Source organism: Labrus bergylta, chromosome 14 (assembly GCF_963930695.1).
Source record: "Labrus bergylta chromosome 14, fLabBer1.1, whole genome shotgun sequence".
Classification (NCBI taxonomy): Eukaryota; Metazoa; Chordata; class Actinopteri; order Labriformes; family Labridae; genus Labrus; species Labrus bergylta.
Genome location: NC_089208.1, coordinates 11,990,437 through 12,010,097, shown reverse-complemented (window position 1 = coordinate 12,010,097; position 19,661 = coordinate 11,990,437). Strand labels below are relative to the sequence as shown.

Genomic DNA, 19,661 nt, shown 5'->3' with positions numbered 1-19,661 from the left:
TGAACAGATTACGTTAATTGATCAGCCCTGGTCATACCTAGTCAAGAATCTTCCCAACAACAGAGCATCTAAACTGATTTAATTGTGCTGATTTGTCTCGTGTCCTGAACTCACAGATCCGGCCTGTTTCCGTCTTTGGCTGCCGTCGCCACAATAGACTATGAGGGAGTGAAAGCAGCTCACATGGACTCAAGCGAGCCGTTTACACCAAAGAGAAAATCTCAGTAAGCTCCTTAAAGACGATCATGTCAAGGGACGAGGCCAGAAACAGGAAGAGAGAGGAGAATACAATCCGTTGGCCAACTATTTCACAGACAACAAGAGGGGCAGCTCTGCGCTTTAACACAGATGGGTTTATGTTTATTGTTAATGTTAAATATGAAAACAAACATTTTACAGGTAAACTGTCATACAGGACAAGAAGAAGAAAATCTGGTTACAAATAGGATGTGAGCTGATCATTCTTTTAAAGGGCCAGCATAAAGAATTACTGCACCATTTATCCGAATGCTAATTATTCTCAATCAGCTAATCTTTAAAGTTGTGGACTGAGAAGTAATTCCACAATCATTTTATATTGGATGATTGTCAAGTCACTGATGATGCAAAAACTTGATGAAAAGCTGTATGATTATAAAATGAATGTTAAGAGATATAGTGCTTAGATCAAACAAAACGGGAAAATGTAAGACATTGCTTCGTCTCCATGAAACTGACTTTATTTATAGTTACAGAAAAAACAGATTATTTTTGCGTCCTACAAACCTTCTGTCAAACACTCTAGCCCCAAACAAATCCATCTTAATCTGCATGTATTGGCTTCACTGCCATTCCTGTTAAACACAGTAGCCCTCTGAGAACCTTCTCATTTCAAAACCAGTTTTGATGTGTTTGTTGTTTCCACAACACACACACACACACACACACACACACACACACACACACACACACCGTCTATCCAGAGAGAACCTCAGCTGCAGTGTGTTAACATGTCACGGTTGTTCAGAAGCTTATGTGGAGGTACAACAAAACTTCACATCCCTGAGGCTAAACTCAGAGAGAAGAAATCAGAAATATTAAAGGCTAGGAATGGACTAGGATCGTTCAACTCAGCTGAATGCAGAACCTACATTTCCTGACTGGATTTAACCAGCATAATATAAGATGAAAATAGATGAAAATATGGTAAATGATATGCAGCAGAAGAAGAGAGAAGTAAAGTGAAAATGTACTGACGTGTGGTTAAATAGTTCAGAATCTCAAAGTTTTCTCTGGATAGAAAGTCAAAGCATATCAACACACAATCAATCGGGTAATAATTGTGATCAGCTTAGCTCAAATGTGTGCAGAGACTTTTTCTGTACCAGCATTATGTGCAGGTTGGTAATTTAAAAACACAAGAAAGTTATTGAATCTAAGTACTTCTTTAGCTGGATTCATTGACAAACTGATTCAGGGATTTAGCTCACGAGTGACAACATTGCAATGAAGCAATGTCAAATTCTTAGCAGACACTTTGACTCTGAAACTATTCCAGTGAAAAGATGGTATCTCTTTTGGTAAGTTTAACCACGGTGTTTAGCATTGGTCGCCATGATTTGAAAACATTTTGTTCAAAACTAGGGACGTGCGTGTTAAGTCAACTTCTTCATCACCCCCACTAGCTGGCACCGTAATTGGTAATCTGTTAAACAAATTATTAATATTTTGACCAACAACACTGGTCCAATGTTACTGCGACTGTAGCCACAGACTGGCTGCAGCATGGTTTGGCTGTACAGTATTTTGATCGAGTAAATGGAGACAGAAATTCAGGTAGGCTTTATCACATTTAGCACCAGCATGTACATTTGACCTTAATTTTCAAGTTTAAATAAAGACATATATAACTGTTTGCTGTAGGAAGGACCGAAGCTCGACAGTGTTTGCACCGCTAGCATTAGCCACACTCGGCAAAGCAAATTATATAGTTTACACACAAAACATTGTGCTCCATTTTGACTGGTTTCCAAGTGTCTACTTATCTGAAGACCAGTGATTTAACCACATTTGTTTTTTTGTTTGATTAACTAGGAATTTGTCAGCTGGGATCATCCCTAGTTCAAATCACAATTGTACAAAAATATCCAACAGCAGGCACATCTGAAAAGTTCAGTACTTGGTGCTGGACAAAAACATCCAAAGACAGAGAGACTAAGTCCACACACCAGAAGCTGCTCCAATTATCACCACATGTTTCGGGCTCTCGCGCCCTTCATCAGACATCATTTCTGATGAAGGGCAAGGGCCCAAATAAAAATTGTAGCCTTCAGGTATAAACTCGCTGACTCAAGTGACATCATTAGAGGTAATAGTACTGCAGCTCCGTCTGAAGCCATAAAAAAGATTATGAAATTTTAACATGAGCAGAATTTAACTTAAAATGATTGGAATTCCCATTTAGATTTAATTTGAATGTATTGTAATTTATTGACTAATTTGACATAGACAATATATTAAAAGGTTATTTTATGTATTCATTCATTTATAATGAAACAAACTTCACCTAGTTCCAATACAGTGGATGGGACTCGTGTTATAAGATGTGTTTGTAGCTCTTGTAGCACTAATTTTAAACTCTTGTTCCTACTGTTTTTAAATGCACGGTGTCAGGCCGCTTTCTTTAGTGTCCTTTTTCGTAAGGACACGTAATTTATTGACATTCCCTTAAATTACTTCTAAACATATTCTCCAACTGTTGACTCATTTTTGGATCACAACGTGTAGAAATATGTTTAGTAGAGACTCAACTAAAGCTTCCTGACACCACAAATTTGACCTTTGCTTTATCTCGTTTGCTAAACTGTGTCACAGTCATGTGTCCTCCAGGGATTTTCAACGGAAAAGGCATGATTTCTGGGAAGCTAGAAATTACAGTGATTCACAGTATGAAATGCCAACAATCTGAAACCTGAGCCCATAGTACAATGAGGGTCAGTTGTCCCGTATTAAAATTGTGTTTGTTCAACATGTATTAAGGTAATATAGCAGGGGGACAGCAACCCCTGGCTCTGGAGTGGCATTAGCCCCCTTTTCCCCTCTCCAGTGGCTCCTTGTGGCATTGTTAAAAAAGAAAAGTAAAGCTTTTTTTTTTTTTTTTTTGTGTCAGACTATTTTTACATGCGCAATATCCTGCTTCAGTGGCACGGCGAGAAACTGCACCTTTCCATTGTGCTGCCTGGTATGAAAAGGATCCCGCTAGGGATGAGGAAAAGAGAGTGATTTCTTGCTGTTGCTGAAAGCAGAGCAGAGCAAATGTACCTTTAAGAAACTGATTAATTCTCCATTAAACTTCTGCAGAAGTTTTGTGGTAGCTCAGGAAATCTTAAGGCATGGAAAGCCATTTACAAACCTTAAATTCAGGTAAGAAACATACATTACAATATCAAAGCACCAGATCTCAGACCTCAAAACCATAAATGGACATCCAGCGCTGACTCAAGACAAAGATGATATAGGCAGTTGCTTTGGGCACGCAGATCTGAAGGGTGCTACCTCAGACCCTGAAAACTATTGAGTGCTATCAATAAAGGGTCTGAAGTTAGCCACTGTAGCGACTTTCCTTTAAAAGTTGTTTTAATATGATGTACAACACTTCCCTTCATGGATATCGTTAGTGCTGCTGATTCATTAGCGGGCCAATACGCGTCTGTCCCTCCACATTCCTGTGTGTATGACAGATAGATAGACAGAACGCAGTGTGACGGAGGAAAATCACCCACTGGAGAGTTGTCACATTTTGTGGTAAAAGATATTAATGTATGCTCATTTCAATTATTAATCATGTGAACAGGCTAAGATAAGCTGCATTAACTTCAGTGACATGTTTTTTGGGGGAGGTGCGGGCAAAAATGGCTCTCTTGATAGAAAATGTTGCCGACCCTCGGTTTAACAGAGCAACTTCTTCCCACAGCATGTTTTGGTATCAGCTGTTCTAACTAGGTAAGTTGGTATACGTTTCAAGCAGTGATACCAATGATTCATTGCAGTTTGTCTTTTTGTTGTAGCAATTTTACCTTGACCTTTCCATTTTTAATCACTTCAGTTTAAGATGTCCAACATGACGCCATTATTAAGGACAAGATTTGGTGCCCTGGACCTTCAATCCAAGTACTTCCTAACTTCCATTCAAAGTTGTTCCAAAACATCAGCCTGTGATTTAGATTAAAAATTATACATTTGCAGGTATGCAAGTAAATCCATTACCTTAATTAAAAAGTGCCCTACTAAAGATTCAACTAGTTTGAGGTAAACTATCATGTGACAGTAACAATTACCAAAAGTATGGTGGAGGTGACCAGTGGTCACACCAAATAGTCAAGACTGCTAGAACAAGCCTACAACATTCATTTAAATAGTAAGAAAGGCCCTGGTTATATGAAGTACAAAGGGGACTTCAAATAGGAATTCCCACTTCCCCTCCCACAATCATGGCAGCCGACCGCAGACTGCTCTAAAAGTAACATAAACTATCAGATGGGACTTTTTCTTCAGAAGAAGTCTTTAGTTAACTGTAAGCATTAATAAGGGTATTTTGATGTGAAGTCTAAAAAATAAAGATAAAATTAGACTTCTTGGAGGAGGTAAATATCTGCTCATGTCAACTATATATCTACTTGGCAACAAGTATTAAAGACAGGTGGAGGATCAGGCTGTAGCAAGAATTCTGCCACATGTGGACCATGTGAACAGAAATCTCACAGAACAGAATGAAAGTCTCCTCTAAGCAGCCTGACGTAGAAACTTGTGCAACAACTTTGTGCTAATTTAAGAGAAGGAATAAGCAAGAATTCCTTCGGCATTTATTCATTCTTATCTGCTTAGTTTGAACAGTAGTGTGCAAGTTACACTGCTGCTTAGAGTGCATAACAGAGCATGTCAAATACACAAGCTGAAGGGAGCTAAATGTTGTGACCGTCACATATTTAGAGAGTGTTGAAATGCTTCAATAGTCTCCTTTATATCGCTGAATTCCTCCGATTCTTAGTGTAAAGGTCGTGTCAACTGATGAAACACTTACTGGAGAGTTATTCTGCCTCGTCATCGTGACGCCTGTAGCATAGTTTTCTCAACTCAGTCTTGTTTCTCTTATGAGGGGGTTGACATTAAGTTAAATTTGCCAATGGCCCTCCAGGCCACTAGTCTTCAGCGATCACTGGCCCGACCATTGTAACCGCTGGCCCAGGAACGTTACTTTTAATAAAAATAACAGTCACCATTTTAATCTTGAACCATTCTGATCCAAGATTAAATTACAACTTTTATTGAATTAATTGAGCTCTAATTATATCAAATATTTTGTATTTTTCTTATATTTATGTGCTCATGTTTATTCAACATGCTGGTCAACTTAATCTGATTGATATTAATATGAGGCTGTGATAGAGCTGGAATTGTTATGATCACCTTTCTCCTTCTCTGTGAGAAACTCTTCATCCTTAGATCTTGACTTTAGGAGCTCTCTTAAGGGCTAAGATGCTTTGTGAATAACTTTTATATTTACCAGGATCTAGTCTTTAACTTTAAGGGGAAATTTAGCTGCAGCGTGTTCCAGCTCATGCCCTGCCGTCACTCAACTCTTCCGGTTATTTTTTGCCTTTGAATGCTGATTGACTTGTGTGATCCCGGCTTTTGACGGGATCTGCTGTTTTTTTTTTTTTTTTTTTATTAGAGAAAACCTGCGCTAAGATCTGTGTGCGAGTTTACAATTTGATTGTAGCGAGCACGCTCGCGGGAGGGACAGCAGTGAAGCCTCAGCTGCCTTTCAACTGTGACACACAAGCGTGCGCACGAGCGCTTGATACGTTGATGCTGTAGCAGTTATTAGCGCGGTTATGTTTTTAAAATAATTACTGACAAAACACCGGTATGACAGGATAACGCTATGAAATTGAGAACGTCTTAAGAGTCTATTTTCTTTCAGGCAGTATTTTAACTGGCCTGAGCAGGCCAGCTGAACGTGCAATCAGCTGGACTGGACGCTGTCAATCATTCAACCGGGCCAGCGGGCCAGTTATAATGTTGAGCCCTGTCTTATGTCTCTCTCTTTTTCATCTGATTAAAAAAAAAAAAAAAAAAAAAAAAATCAGACACAGTCAAACAAAAATTACTCTTATTTCTCATAATTTCATCTGTAAAACAAGAATAAGTATTAGATTTTTTGCGATGGGCTGGTACCAGGGTCCAAAATTAGCACCAGACACTCACATAATGAAGGTAGAAATCCAATTTTGTGAGTAAAATAATTGAGCTCATGCGACATTGGCAGGTGGCCTGAACAGTACAAAACATACTGTAAGTTGATGACCACATTTTGCTTTGCAATGACTTCCCTTTTCCGGCATGTGACTATCAATAATAGTGATGCGCTACTTTGAGTTACCCTTGCTAATACCATCAGCTCAATAAGACCTCCGTTTGCTTTGCAAGTCGAGCTCATCAAACAACCAGTGTTGTGCTGTGTCCGACCTGAAGCAGATTACAAACAGAGTAACTGTTGAAAAAGTGAACATTAAGTTAGCGAACTGGCTGCTTCAGCTTAGTGCTTTGCTGAAGTCAGAACTGTCATCCAGCCAATATTTATATAATATTCCTCTAAATTAAACTGACACACTACTTTTAATTCAGTACTATTCTACAATTCACTTAGCAGACACTTTTATCCAAAGCGACGTAAATCTGAGATGTACTAAAGCAAATGTTTATGGTCACTTCCTATAACTGAACGTTGGGTTTCTATTCAATTAGATATCTGAGAGTATTCTAACTAACTCAACTCGGATGTAAAAGTACAAAGTTCAACATTTTAACATAACTACATCAGCAAAATGAAAGCCGGTTAGCATGCCTATATTAGCTAAAATGATCACTTTGGCTAAGCAAAGCCTCGGTAAGCAGCTAGCTTGTAGGATCCAATAAACTCTGATGGTCAATTTCTAGTCTGGGGTCAGCCTCAAACATTTAACAAACCACATTATTGTATTTTCAGTAAAATAGTTTAAATTTCTTGTGGGTTCACACAATCAGTTTGGCTGAAGATTACTTAAAATCACTTCTATTAATCTAAAGTATAACTTCAAAGACCATGAGCCATCAAAACAGACTGGTTTCTGTTTCATAAGACTATTGGACTGAAAAATAATTGTTTGTAGTCAGTGAGCTAAATGCAGCCGTCTGACAAATAGTGGTTGTTAGAGGGGGGGATAAAGCAGTTTTGTAGGGCTTCTGTGTTCTACTGATCAGCTGAGTGTATGTACCATAATGCCTCCACCCAGAGTACTTAGGTACCACTTACAGACGCTCAGTGGGCCGCTCAGTGTTGGGTGTGTATCAGATGATTTGAGATGATTGTGAAGGTCAGAGGAGAACCTCCCAGGGCCGGGACTCCTGCCAAACCATTAGCTGCTGCTTCTCTGGCGGTCACACAGTCATTGGTGCACTCAAACAAGTTCTTCTCTTATTGAAATATACTTCTGTAGGGCTTTACATTTTCTGCAGCACTGATGGCAATGATTTTTTTCCAATTTACCTTTCTGATGTAGCCATTATCTTTTGGCATTTCTAACTTGCTATTTTGTACATTTTACAAAATTCTCCTCTCACTCTATCTCAACAGCTAATGAATACAGCTCTATGCTTAAAAAGGTCTTGTGAATCATACAAGCATTTCAAGCAATGAAATACAGTTCAGATTTCTGTTCCTGGAAAAAAAAGTAGAGGCTGCTCCCCTTCTCCCAAATTCTACTGTTATCTTGGTTCAACTTTGATCAAGTAAATAAATTTATTCAAATGTATAAAATAAATTCAAACATCAACAACTACAACAAATCCATTTCAAACATTTGAAATAATCACCACAGTAAATTATACCCCCAAGGATCACCTTTTAGTTATCTCTCTTATTTGTTTATTGTTGATTTAGTAACCATATCTGAGATTAGTTAAACATCAATCACAGTAAATGCTCTTTACGTTTTAGTCTCATTACTCAGATCATTACTTGGTTGAGTTTTGTAGTTTAAGATGGTAAATGGCTGTTTGAAAGCACCCTGAGAACAGTCTGACCTGAGAGGTAGGAGTAGCCGCTGGGAGTTATCGGAGCGTTATGTGCTCAACTGTACAACAGGCAGATAAGAGTGTTATATTCTCTAAAACTCAAGGCCGTTTCAGGTGTGTACGATGTCTGTTTACTACTGAGAAGTATGGCTACTAGAAGAGGCAATAGAGGCATTGATCTCTCTCTCTCTTTCAATGACGTACAGCCAATCACAATGCAATTTTGAATGCTCATTTTGTGTTTTGCTTTGAGGAACTGACAGCATATTATAAAAATAAATAAACATATATCAGACATTATGGAAATATTGAGTATAGCTACTTTGTAAACTTCTTACTTACTAGATCAAATGTTGTAAGTACATTTCAAACATGCAGTTGTCTGAAATTAGAAATTGAATTAAGTAAGATTTAAGATGCTCGTGACCTGGTGGAGAAAAAAAGCTTGTCTAACTTCTCACAGAAATGTTACTGATCTAATATAACTTGTCTTACTGTTACAATCACTCTTCACACATTAGATTAAAAATGCTGACATTAACAGTGACAGGATTGTCTGAAAAGGGAAAACACAGCATTCATCATTTACCTGCTTCTCTCTGATTTTAAGTTTACCCTGCAAACACACTACTCAGGTATAATCAAGAATACCTGATGTAGTGACTCCATTCACTCAAATTCATAATCACCCTCTCTCCTCTCAGTTCCTCCCTTTTTTAACTGTCTACTCTCCTCTGAGTTTATTCACTGATCTCTGCTCAGAGCACTCTGAGCATGTTGTTGCAGCCCGTCGCGCACACCTGACTGCCAGAGGCTACCATTAACTTTAGTCACAACTAACCCCCGCCAGCTTACATGAACCATTATCTCCCCCTCTGTCTGTATAAATCTGCTACTTCTAGTCAGTTTTGTTGGCTCTTTATGTGATCAGATTTCACGTTCAAAAAAGTTTAACTGTTGTTTTATTTTCAATTAAAAAGAGGCAGCAGTTTGTCAGAGATCCTCTCTCTATCCATTTGCTTGCTTCCCTCAGTTTCACCACACCCCACAAACTAAATTCTTCTGAAGAACTCACCACGTACACCCCTCAGGTGGAGTCCATAGACGAATTCCCATGGGTGGTGCAGCACAAGCACACGCACGCACGCACGCACGCACGCACAAACGCACAACAGTGACAATACCTGCTAATAAGCCCATAGGGTATCGCTGGTGAACACTATAAATAAACCTTGTGCCACGTCGACACTGCAGGCTTAGATAAACACAGTCGGGACAGAGCGAGGCCTCAGCCAGATGCTGGGCATTTTGTTGGTTGAAGGGATTTTTTTTTTTCAGCCCCCACATGTATTTTATCATCATTGTGATTGTGCCTCACTGTGTCTAAATTAACCCTGTACTGTTGTGGAACAGCCTGGCAAATCACGAGAGCCTATAACAATGCACACTCGGGGTGGGGGGGGGTTATTAGGTTAGGGGGAGAAATTTAACGTTACTCAAATAATATCTTCAAAGAGTACTCGATTAGTCGTACCCATCCCTATCCCTGAGTGTTGTGGATTTGTGAAAGGATATTTCTACATCTTTCAAATTTTAGACCTGTGATTTTCATACTTTTCTTTTTACTTTGTTAATCTTCGTACCTTTATAGTAAATAGGATCGAGTTTTCCTCTATAAAAGGTGCTTTGCAAATAAAATGCAATTGTCTTGCATATTAATAGTAAAGGCTTCTTTGGTTAGTTCTCAGTAGGGGGAAGCACAAATTGGACAAAGAAAATCACCAGTAATTTCAGTGTGAATCTAAATCAATAATGTCTAACGCAGCTTGCAGTCTGATGGTCCTGCATGCAGAGCATAGTTACATCAGAGGAGGGAAGCCAGTCTGCAACAACCAAATATGGAGGAAACGGTCAGAACTGGCAGAGCACCCGCCTGCCAGAGACACACACGTCAAAGACTCTCCTCTGCGTCACATGATCAGAGTGGTGACATCACCTCATGCAGAGTAAGAAGCTCAGACAGCAGAGAGCCAGGAGGCGTCTCCCTGCGCATGCTGAGCTGCAGTGACAATAAGCACAAAGCCCCACACACACACAGACAGACACACACACCAGGTAATTTAACAACAGAGTGACCTGGACATTACAGATCTCACCTAACAATGGCATTGACATTAAACTCTTCAGCTTTGTATCCAGTAATTAAAGGGATATTTCACCCGTTGAAACATGAATCTGTATTGACATTGGGTCATATATGTAGTAGAAATGTGAAATAAATTTTGAAGTTGGTGCCTTCTTGGCCGAGAAAAGGCAGAAAGTGTCTTTTTGGCTCATGTGGATGAAAGACACCAAATCCCAGAATGCACAGCACCACAGGCCACTCCCACTAAGGTCCTCTATATCAGAATCAGAAATACTTTATTAATCCCAGAGGGAAATTCGATCGTTACAGTTTCTCTAAAATACACAATATAGCAGTAGAAATATAGAAATAGATAAAAACATTTACAGACATATTTACTTCAACACATTTCCTCAACTGATTCAGAGATTTCTTCCAAAACTGATCTAGGAAATTACTGGCAGAAAACAGACTCCATGTCTGTGTCCAGGCCGGTCTTGTGTTGCGGTGGCCCTGGCGGCTAGCGACGGCCCTGGCGGCCGGTGACCGCGGGAGCCAAAATACAAGACCGTTAGCATAACTTCCAAGCAATATGGCAGACATTAAGTTTCGATTCTGGGAGTGAGTTCTCACCCACTGATCTGTGATAGGTCTGTAGCTTCAGTGGTCAAAAATGTAAGGAACTAGCGTTGTAGTTTCACACCGCTAACCGCAACAGCTTCCAGTGACGCAATATGACGATATTTGCGTCACTGGAAGCTCCTTTTCAGACTTAGAAATACAGAACTTTCCAGGGGAAATGAGGGCTGGATGCACAACCATTCAAAAATACTACCAGTTTACTACTGATACAATGCTTAATGCAAATGGGTGAAGTATCCCTTTAATATCTTCATAAATATGAAGTAAATCTGATTTTAAATAGAGATGAGGCAAAATCATTACTAGGCCTGAAGTCAACTCTTGTCTTTTTTTCTGATTTTTGTTGTTTCAAGACCAAGCTATGACTGTCCTCTTTTCTTTTTCGTTCCGGATCCTCCACTTAACGGTCTCTCTAAATTAAGATAAAATCAGTGCTACTGTACTAAGCAAGGCATCCAATTCTGCAAGTCTTGAACTTTTGTGCACTAGCTGACTAAAATCCTTCGTCCCCTACAATTATGGTGACCAGATCTTCTGGGACCTCAACCAATAACACAACTTGTCTTATTTTATGATCAAAATGTACTCACCTACAAAAACTGACACTACAGCCCATTATAGAGACATTTTAGAAGGATTACAAACAAGAGTGAAACTTAAAATCCATGAAATAAAGATTTATTTTTAACAAAAAAGTACTGAACGAACAACATAAAGATACTACTAAAACAACTTTGCTACAGTTTAAGCATAACTTTGAAGGTCGATCACAGCCAACACAAGCGGGAAAATGTGCAGACTGTCTTCTGCAAAGGCCCTGTGGAGTTGCTTGTGTTTAAGCACAGTGAAATAAGAGCCAGCTACACTTTAACCTTGTAAGAAATGGTAAAAGGTGACACTGCAGATTTTTGCTGTTCAGGATGGAACAACTGGTCTGGGGTAATTTTAGAAGCAGAGCAGCAAGGATTAAACTGTAAGGTGTTTTTTGTTTTGTTTTTTTGCGGAAGGAAGCCAAGCAGCTAACAATCTGCAGCTTCTGACTCATCCAATGCTTCATTCAGCGTGCCAGTCATTAAACCTACAAACCCTGAGAGGCAGTGGTGGAACTGGAAAAGAAGTAGTTTAACTCTGAGTAGTAGAAGTAATGACATATATAAACCACATTAAAAGTTGTTAAAATTCTTCTCTCAGCTGCAGGAGCTCAGAAATATTTTTTGTACACCACAAACTGGACCCATCCTTGACACTCTCAGTCCACACCCAACAGAGGGTCTTGTCGCTATCGCAGTGTCCAGACACAACCTGATACAGATAAAGCAGCTCGAGGTGGACGACTTCAAGACAAGAGCTCATCTGAGACTCTGAAACAAGAGAGTGTGTGTGTGCACATGTGAGGGTGTGTGTGGCACAGATGTATAGGTGGAGTAGAGTGAGTACAATAGGCTGCAAACTAGCTTAACAGTTACTTAAACCCTTTTCACACATACAGAAATCTCCTGAAAAACTCCAGAGATTTGGCTACACAGAGGCTTTTAGGCTTTTAGGTGTGTGAACGCAAACAGCCGCATTTTTCGCGCAGACTTTACCTGGAGTTTATCCGGCCAGACCCCTAGTATTTTATCCGCAGAATATCCGAGTGAGCTGATGTCTGAACGCGGCAGCATATACTCCAGAGGTTTCCATTTGAGCCAATGAAGAGAGAATGACATTTATACACAGTGACCGGCTAAAGTGTCTGCTTGCGACCACTACGATCTCCATGTACGTAATTAAACGGCTGCATTATGTTTTCTGTTCGTCAGTATGTTGTTCTCCTCTCTTTTGTTGATGTTGTCATTCCATTGGATTACACATAGCATTGATATAAAGGCAAATATTCTCATTATAACGTCGTGTAGCGGACTCTGTTGCTTCGGCCGCTACTTCCGCAATCCTCCTGCGCCCCCTCCCCTCTGACAGGGAAAGTCCCCCGCTGTGAGGAGCATATGTGAACGGCTAGTTCGGGAGAATCTCCGGAGAAGGCCTCCTATAAATATCTAGATATTAACCGGAGTGCATATGTGAAAACGGCTTATATCTGCCCTAAAGTTAGGTGTAAAGCAGGTTAAGAATAAATGCTGTTGAAATGTGTGGTTTAGTTTAATGTATATGTATATATTTGACTCGTATCATGCTAGCCAACTCGAGATGACAGTAAAAAACAATTCAATTCAGAAGCAGCAGCAGAGGGGGTAATAGTATATCCTACAACTGTAGTTCCACACATGCAGCACTCCCTCCAGGTTCATGACCTTTGCTGGGTCCTGACGCATCATAAAACCAGACTACAAATAGCCCTGAGGTGTCTGACGACTGGGGGTAGGGGGTGTGTGTGTGTGTGTGGGGGGGGGGGGGGGGGGGCTGCTTCTTTACGGCTACAACAAAGAGAACCAGAGTCACACAGGAGGGACAACTGTGGCCAACGTGTAATGTGTCCATGCTAATTATGAAACAGCAACCCCCTCCCAGAAGCATCGACAGCAAGAGGGCCGAACATCTTCCAAATAATCACAAAATACAGTGTCCTCCGCTCCAAATTCACAACTTCATTTAGAGCTTCCAAAAGTCTTAAAAGTGTTGTGACGCAAAAACATTCACTATTTAACATTTATAGACAATATAGAATACTTTCATAAATGGCTTAAAATACTAATGCAGTTTGAAGCATATATTAACCCTTATTAAAATTTAAAAAAATCTAGATATGAATATAATGGGAACCCAAAATAGGAGATAAGATAGAATAAATAAATAGAAGTTCAAATATAAAGGTGCTTATAACAAATTAGATTTGTTTTTCTCCAATAAGTCAAGATTAAGTCACAAATTATGAATACAAAAATGACACATCTGTGTTTATATGAAGGTATGGTGTGTTACCAACCATTTATTTTTTATAACCTTCCAATAAATGCAGTTGTAATTTGTAAACGAGCCGAAAGCTTGACAGCAATCTTCAGAATCTCGGACTGAACACAAAATTGTGTGTCTGGATCCTTCCCTTCCCAACAGACCACCTTCAAGTGGTGAGAGTGGACAGCAGAACGTCTTCAATGCTGACCAGCACAAGAGCACCCCAGAGCTGTGTCCTCAGTCCCCTCTTGTATTCCACATCCATGACACAGGCTTCAAACGCCACTGTGAAGTTTATGGATGACATAGCAGTTGTGGTGCTGATCTCCTATGCCAACGAGATGCCTGAAGAGAGGATGTGACCTCCCTAGAACAGTGGAGCCAGGATTACCACCTCTCCCTGAATGTCTCCAAGACCATGGAGGTCACTGTAGATTACAGGAGGGGAGGCACTCACTCCCACAGTCACTATCGATGTGACAGCAGTAGAGATAGTGGACACATTCAAATATCTAGAAGTGAACATTCACAAGGACCTGATATGGGCTAACTACACCGCTGTGGTTGTTAACAGGGCTCAACAGAGACTGTACAGCCTCAAACACCTAAAGAAATTTGGCCTGAGACCCCAAATCCCTGGAGACTTCTACCAGAACACCATAGAGCCTCTTGACAGGTTGCTTCACCACCTGGTATGGGAGCTGCTCCAGCATGTTTTTTAAGGCAATGAAAAGGTCGGGAGCTGCCCAGTCTGCAGAAGCTGTCCACAGGAAGTCTGAGAGTCATCAAGGCCCCCACCCCCCACCCCCCACCCCCACCCCCACCCACAATTCACACTGTTGCCTTCAGGTCGGAGGTACAGATTCCTCAAAGCACACACCAGAAGATTAAAGGGAACAGCTTCTTCCATCAAACCACAGGACATTTAATAAATGAAAACTCAAATACAAAAGTTGCAATTCAACCCTGTGTGCAATACTTGCCTCTGTAGTATCAATCTCTTCTTTATATTCCTATAGATTTTCTGATTTACATTTTTTTGTCTTTCTAAATTTATAGTGATATATTTATGTTTTGCAGCTTATTATTTTTATTAGAAATTTCAAGTCCTTACATTTCATATTTACCATTGTGCAGATCCGAAAATATCGTCCATGTTTGTACCGACATTCAAGTGACAACAAATATCTTGAATCTGGAGAAGTCTTGTTACATGAGCTGGAAATGTCCTTTTCAACTTGTACTTTCTATCCCAAGTTTAGAAGTGAGAAAGGCTGCATTTGCAAGTGTGAATTAAGGTCACAAAACATGCTAAAGAAATGCTAATGCATCTAGCCGAACCGCTATTTACATCTATTCATTTGGCTAACCGGCCAGTTGTTCCTGATTACTTGACCCAAGGGGGTCTCACATAAGCTACAAGACAACAATGCATGTAAGGTTGCATTTCTCACAACTTAAAAAAATTAGTTAGTCGTTAAGTAAAGCCCCTTTACTTAAACAGACTGAGAAATGCTTCCTAAAACTCAAATTGAGAAACTTTATAGACAACTTCTTTATCTCTCAATGTTATGAGTTCATTGTCTCGGAGTAAGGACACATACCTCCTGTAAAAAAAAAAAAAAAATCATGTGTAAGGGGTTCTTAATAAAATGTGTCCATGTCATGATAGTATTTTAAAGCCATCTTGTCTCCTGCACTGTTTACAAGAGCTCTGGTACTCAATGCTGAGGCTGGAGAGCCCTTGGAGTTGTGCCTTCAGGGAAACAGCACATGCACTCACTCAGCAAACATTACAGTAGAGTCATACAATATCAACAAACTGAAAGCATGTGTGCTGAACAGCAGCATAGCAAGAAGGAGCTCTACAAATTTCAGACTGACAGGAGTTCAGCTGTTTCAATGAAACTTATTGGTTGGAGCAGATGACATTTACAAATACAACTCATTACTTAAAAAAGGTAGAAAGTACTTACTTTGGAACCAAATATTCAAAACGTGTTGCTGTTGTGTCACATCAAGTGAAAATGAGTAAATAAAAAAAAACTAGTGGTCTTGCAGATTCAAAACAAATTCAGCATTCGCAAAAAAAATTCTTTGAAAACTGCTACCTGGACCAGTCAGATAAACACTGTGGCAATCTATCACAGGTTGGGTTTAGGGCTGTTCAATTAATTGCAATGTCATGTTTACTGCAGTGTAGTCCAGGAGAGAAAGTGTGTTACACCCAGGTACCATCCAAAACATGCAGAAAGACAACATCATAGATTATATCATGCTTTAACATGAGAGTAGTTATTTAATTATTAATAGAAGTAATGAACAAAGAATTATACCTGACTGACCCATTCAAATCAACAGGACGACCTGTTATAGTGAGATGATACTTCAGATGACTTGAACCAAAACAAAGCAGGGTTTATCTGGAAAAGCAAGCTGACTTTAATTTTGTCAAAATGTAATTAAGCTCATTCTATCGTTTACACTGCAGGGATTGTGACAGTTTAGTAGATTATTACAACCATGATAATTACAGCTCCATGAGCATGGAAAATTGTCGAACCACATCTTAGTTTTTATAACGGCAACTAAAATACTTTACAAATGCATCAACAACTACTGGTTTGGCTTTTCAGTTTCATCTCACCATCAAATGTACTGTAGCAACACATGGCCACTGGTCCCCATATTTATGGATGTTGAACTAAATTCAGTAAGAAAGCAGCTTTATGTTCTGTTAGCAGCAAGAGAAAACTCTCCAGCTTCTCCAAAGTGGCGGCACTTTATTTTGTGCACTGGACGGTCTGATCAACTGTTTAGTTGTACATTCTCCTTGGCCACATATTAGACCTTGCACCAACTTTTTAAAGTTAAAGAACATACAGTTAAGCCTACAACAGCACAGCAAGGTTTTAATTGCCAATTCACCTTTAACTCTCTTTGGGGGCAAAAAACACACTTACTTTACAAAAACATTGAACTGTTCAGAGAACCTGAGCCCTTTAGTCTGGGACTTTAAATAAAAGCATTTAAAATGCTCAGAAGGTCTTGCTGAACTCACTTTTGTTTCACTTTTACACATAAAAAAGAAGTCAGAATCATAAATTACCCAGACTTCAGAGGCGTCATTACAGCAAACTTCCTACATTGAGGAAAACATACTAAACAAACATTTTGTAGACAAGAGATCACCTTCTCCCCACTGCACAAACAATGTCACGTGACCTTTCACACAGTAGTGACTCAGCTAAATGCCTTACATTAAATGTCGGACCATGCTTCTGCACATAGTCAGATCAACTTTTTGTGTGAACTGACTATGGGTAATGGTCAAATGCAGGCTGTGGTAATAAGTCAAAATGATTACATTACAGACTAAAACAGGCTTTTTCAAAAAGTATGTTAAAATGTTAGTCCGACTGAAATCCTAACTCCACAAAGTCCAACCAAAACCATTTTCACACATACAGAAATCTCCTGAAAAACTCCAGAGATTTGACTACTCCAAGGTGCTATGTGTGAACGCAAACAGCTGCATTTTTCGCACGGACTTTACTAGTTTCTCCAGCCAGACCCCTAGTATTTTTTTTCCGCAGAAAGTCCGAGTGAGCTGACGTCTGAACGCGTCAGGTCGGGAGAATCTCCGAAGCGGTCCTCCTGTAAATATCTAGCTATTATCCGGAGTGCATATGTGAAAACGGCTTATTAGGGATTTATACTTACGGAAAACTCCTGAAAAACTCAAGATATTTCTAGAAGCAGTTGTATGTGTGAAAACAAACAGCCACATTTTCACTCAGTCTTCACCAGGAGTTTTTCGTGCAAGACCCCTAATAGCAGGATATTCTCCAGAGAATTCACCTCAAGCCAGTGGGAGGGGGCGGTGATGCTTATATCTGTGACTGGTGCACCGTGCATAGTGTATGCACGATACAGCTTCGATCTCCATGCATATAATTAAATGGCTGCATTACATTTCCTGTTCTCTGGTATGGTCTTTTCCACACTTTTGTTGTTTATGTGAACAGCCGCGTCTGAGAAATTTCAGGAGCACTCCTCCTCAAATTGTCTAGATATTTTTAGGAGTGCATAAGTGAAAACAGCTGAAGAGTGTCTACCTATTGGTGGAGATTCAAATGTAACATTTAGGGTCTCAAAGAGTTAACGCGCACGTCACGCTATCCTAGTGTTAAATGCTCACCATGAGTCAGCTGATTATCTCTCTGTGCTATTACATGTGATGGGTATTAATGATAATTTAACCTTCGTTAATTGTGAGATCATGGACAACAGCTTTAATGTAAACCAAAATCAATGGCTAGCATAGTGGCTTTACAACAAGAAAAAAAAAGTGTGTTTAGCTCTCATTTACAAAGAAATATAGAATTTTTTTCTCACCTAAATTAGTTTTTCCTTTAAAAATATCAGTAAACCCAGTGTGACTACCAGTCTGTATTAGCAGGGCTGAGGCAATGGTGTAGAAGCGCTGCTTAATCGGAATCCACCCAACAAATTATGTCGTACACAGTAACATATTTCTCCTGTGATCCAAGCTGCCAATGCAACAGAATTAATGTGCTGCCTTTCTCTAGGACAGAAGTCGAGGATCTTGTTCAAGGACATGCAGAGTACACATGTCTGATTAGAGAGCTGTTTACCTGTGCAAAAGAATATTGTGAATGCAGATAATTATTTTCAAACAACAAATACTAGTACTTCAAAGAAGAACCAACCAAAAACTCAAAAGTCAAACTTAAAAATTAAAAAAAATAAAACATTTCCTTGCATCTAACATAGAACTTCAAAAATTAAGTGGCTTTGTATTAGGGGGACAAGAAAAAGAAAAACATACATTTTGGAAACTCTCAATCAACAAACGTATTTAGTCTTTAACTGCAATGAATCGTAATGAGCCACTACTGCATTGTTATCTCAACATATGGCTCTTTGCTGATGTGACAGCTTTTAGAGCTCACCCATCCAAAGCACACAGACTGCTCCTGATTCAGCGTACAAGCTGTACCCTAAATCTAGAGACAACAATATTTACACACCCCTCAACACAGCAAGCAAACAAACCAACAACAACAAAAAGGTTGGTCGTTGGTCGGAACAACAATGACCTGGCTGTGCAAATACTAAAACACAGGCTGTGTGCAGGAGGAGACACACCTGGCTGAGAGGCAGGAAACCACGTTGGTTAAACACACAGCAGAACATCTTCATGTGCAGCACTAATAAGTCAATCCAAGCTGTATAATAGTTGATTGTTAATGTATTTAACAGTCCTACCATTGAAACTAGTCCCATGTGTTTATTACAACATAACATTTCGGGTTCTTTCATCGCGAAAATGAGTAATATCATACAGAAGCCATCATTACTCTCACCAGCTCGCCTGTTAGCTTACGTGCTAACTGTGTGAACAAGCAGCCAGGTTTGCCCTGACGACAACACACACACACACACACACACACCCACACAACACGAACACCGGGTCAGATTGCGTCATATGTGTAACCCCCAAATTACATCGTGAAGTCTTCTTTCGCACCGATCCAAAGGTGCATGGGTAGCTAAACCTACACTGCTTTAAAAAAAAAAAAAAAAAAAGCTAACTAGCTAGCCAGCAGCGCCCATGCCTTTTCTCCAGGAGAACACGTGGAGTGAACACGTGATGTCTCATAACAAACCTGCTCCTTTTGGAGATTAAACGAGCACACGGTGAAACATTTAAGCGTTTTGCCGGTTTAGGAGACTACATTTCTTTATTTAAAAGTTGACATGGTCCACTCAATTTGACCAGAAGTGTAGAGTAACGTCATGGGGAGCTAGGCTAACAACCGACTGGGAGGTGGCTTGGACGGACGTGCTAGGCCAAAGAGGAGTCCGTGTGTGTGTGTGTGTG

The 19,661-nt window shown here is 39.8% G+C and overlaps 1 protein-coding gene across 4 annotated transcripts in view; it reads right to left on the bottom strand.

Annotated features, from left to right (window-relative positions):
• larp1 (La ribonucleoprotein 1, translational regulator) overlaps positions 1-19,661 on the bottom strand; it is a 49,754-nt gene that overhangs the window by 28,460 nt on the left and 1,633 nt on the right. The gene's annotated exons all lie outside the window — the stretch shown is intronic.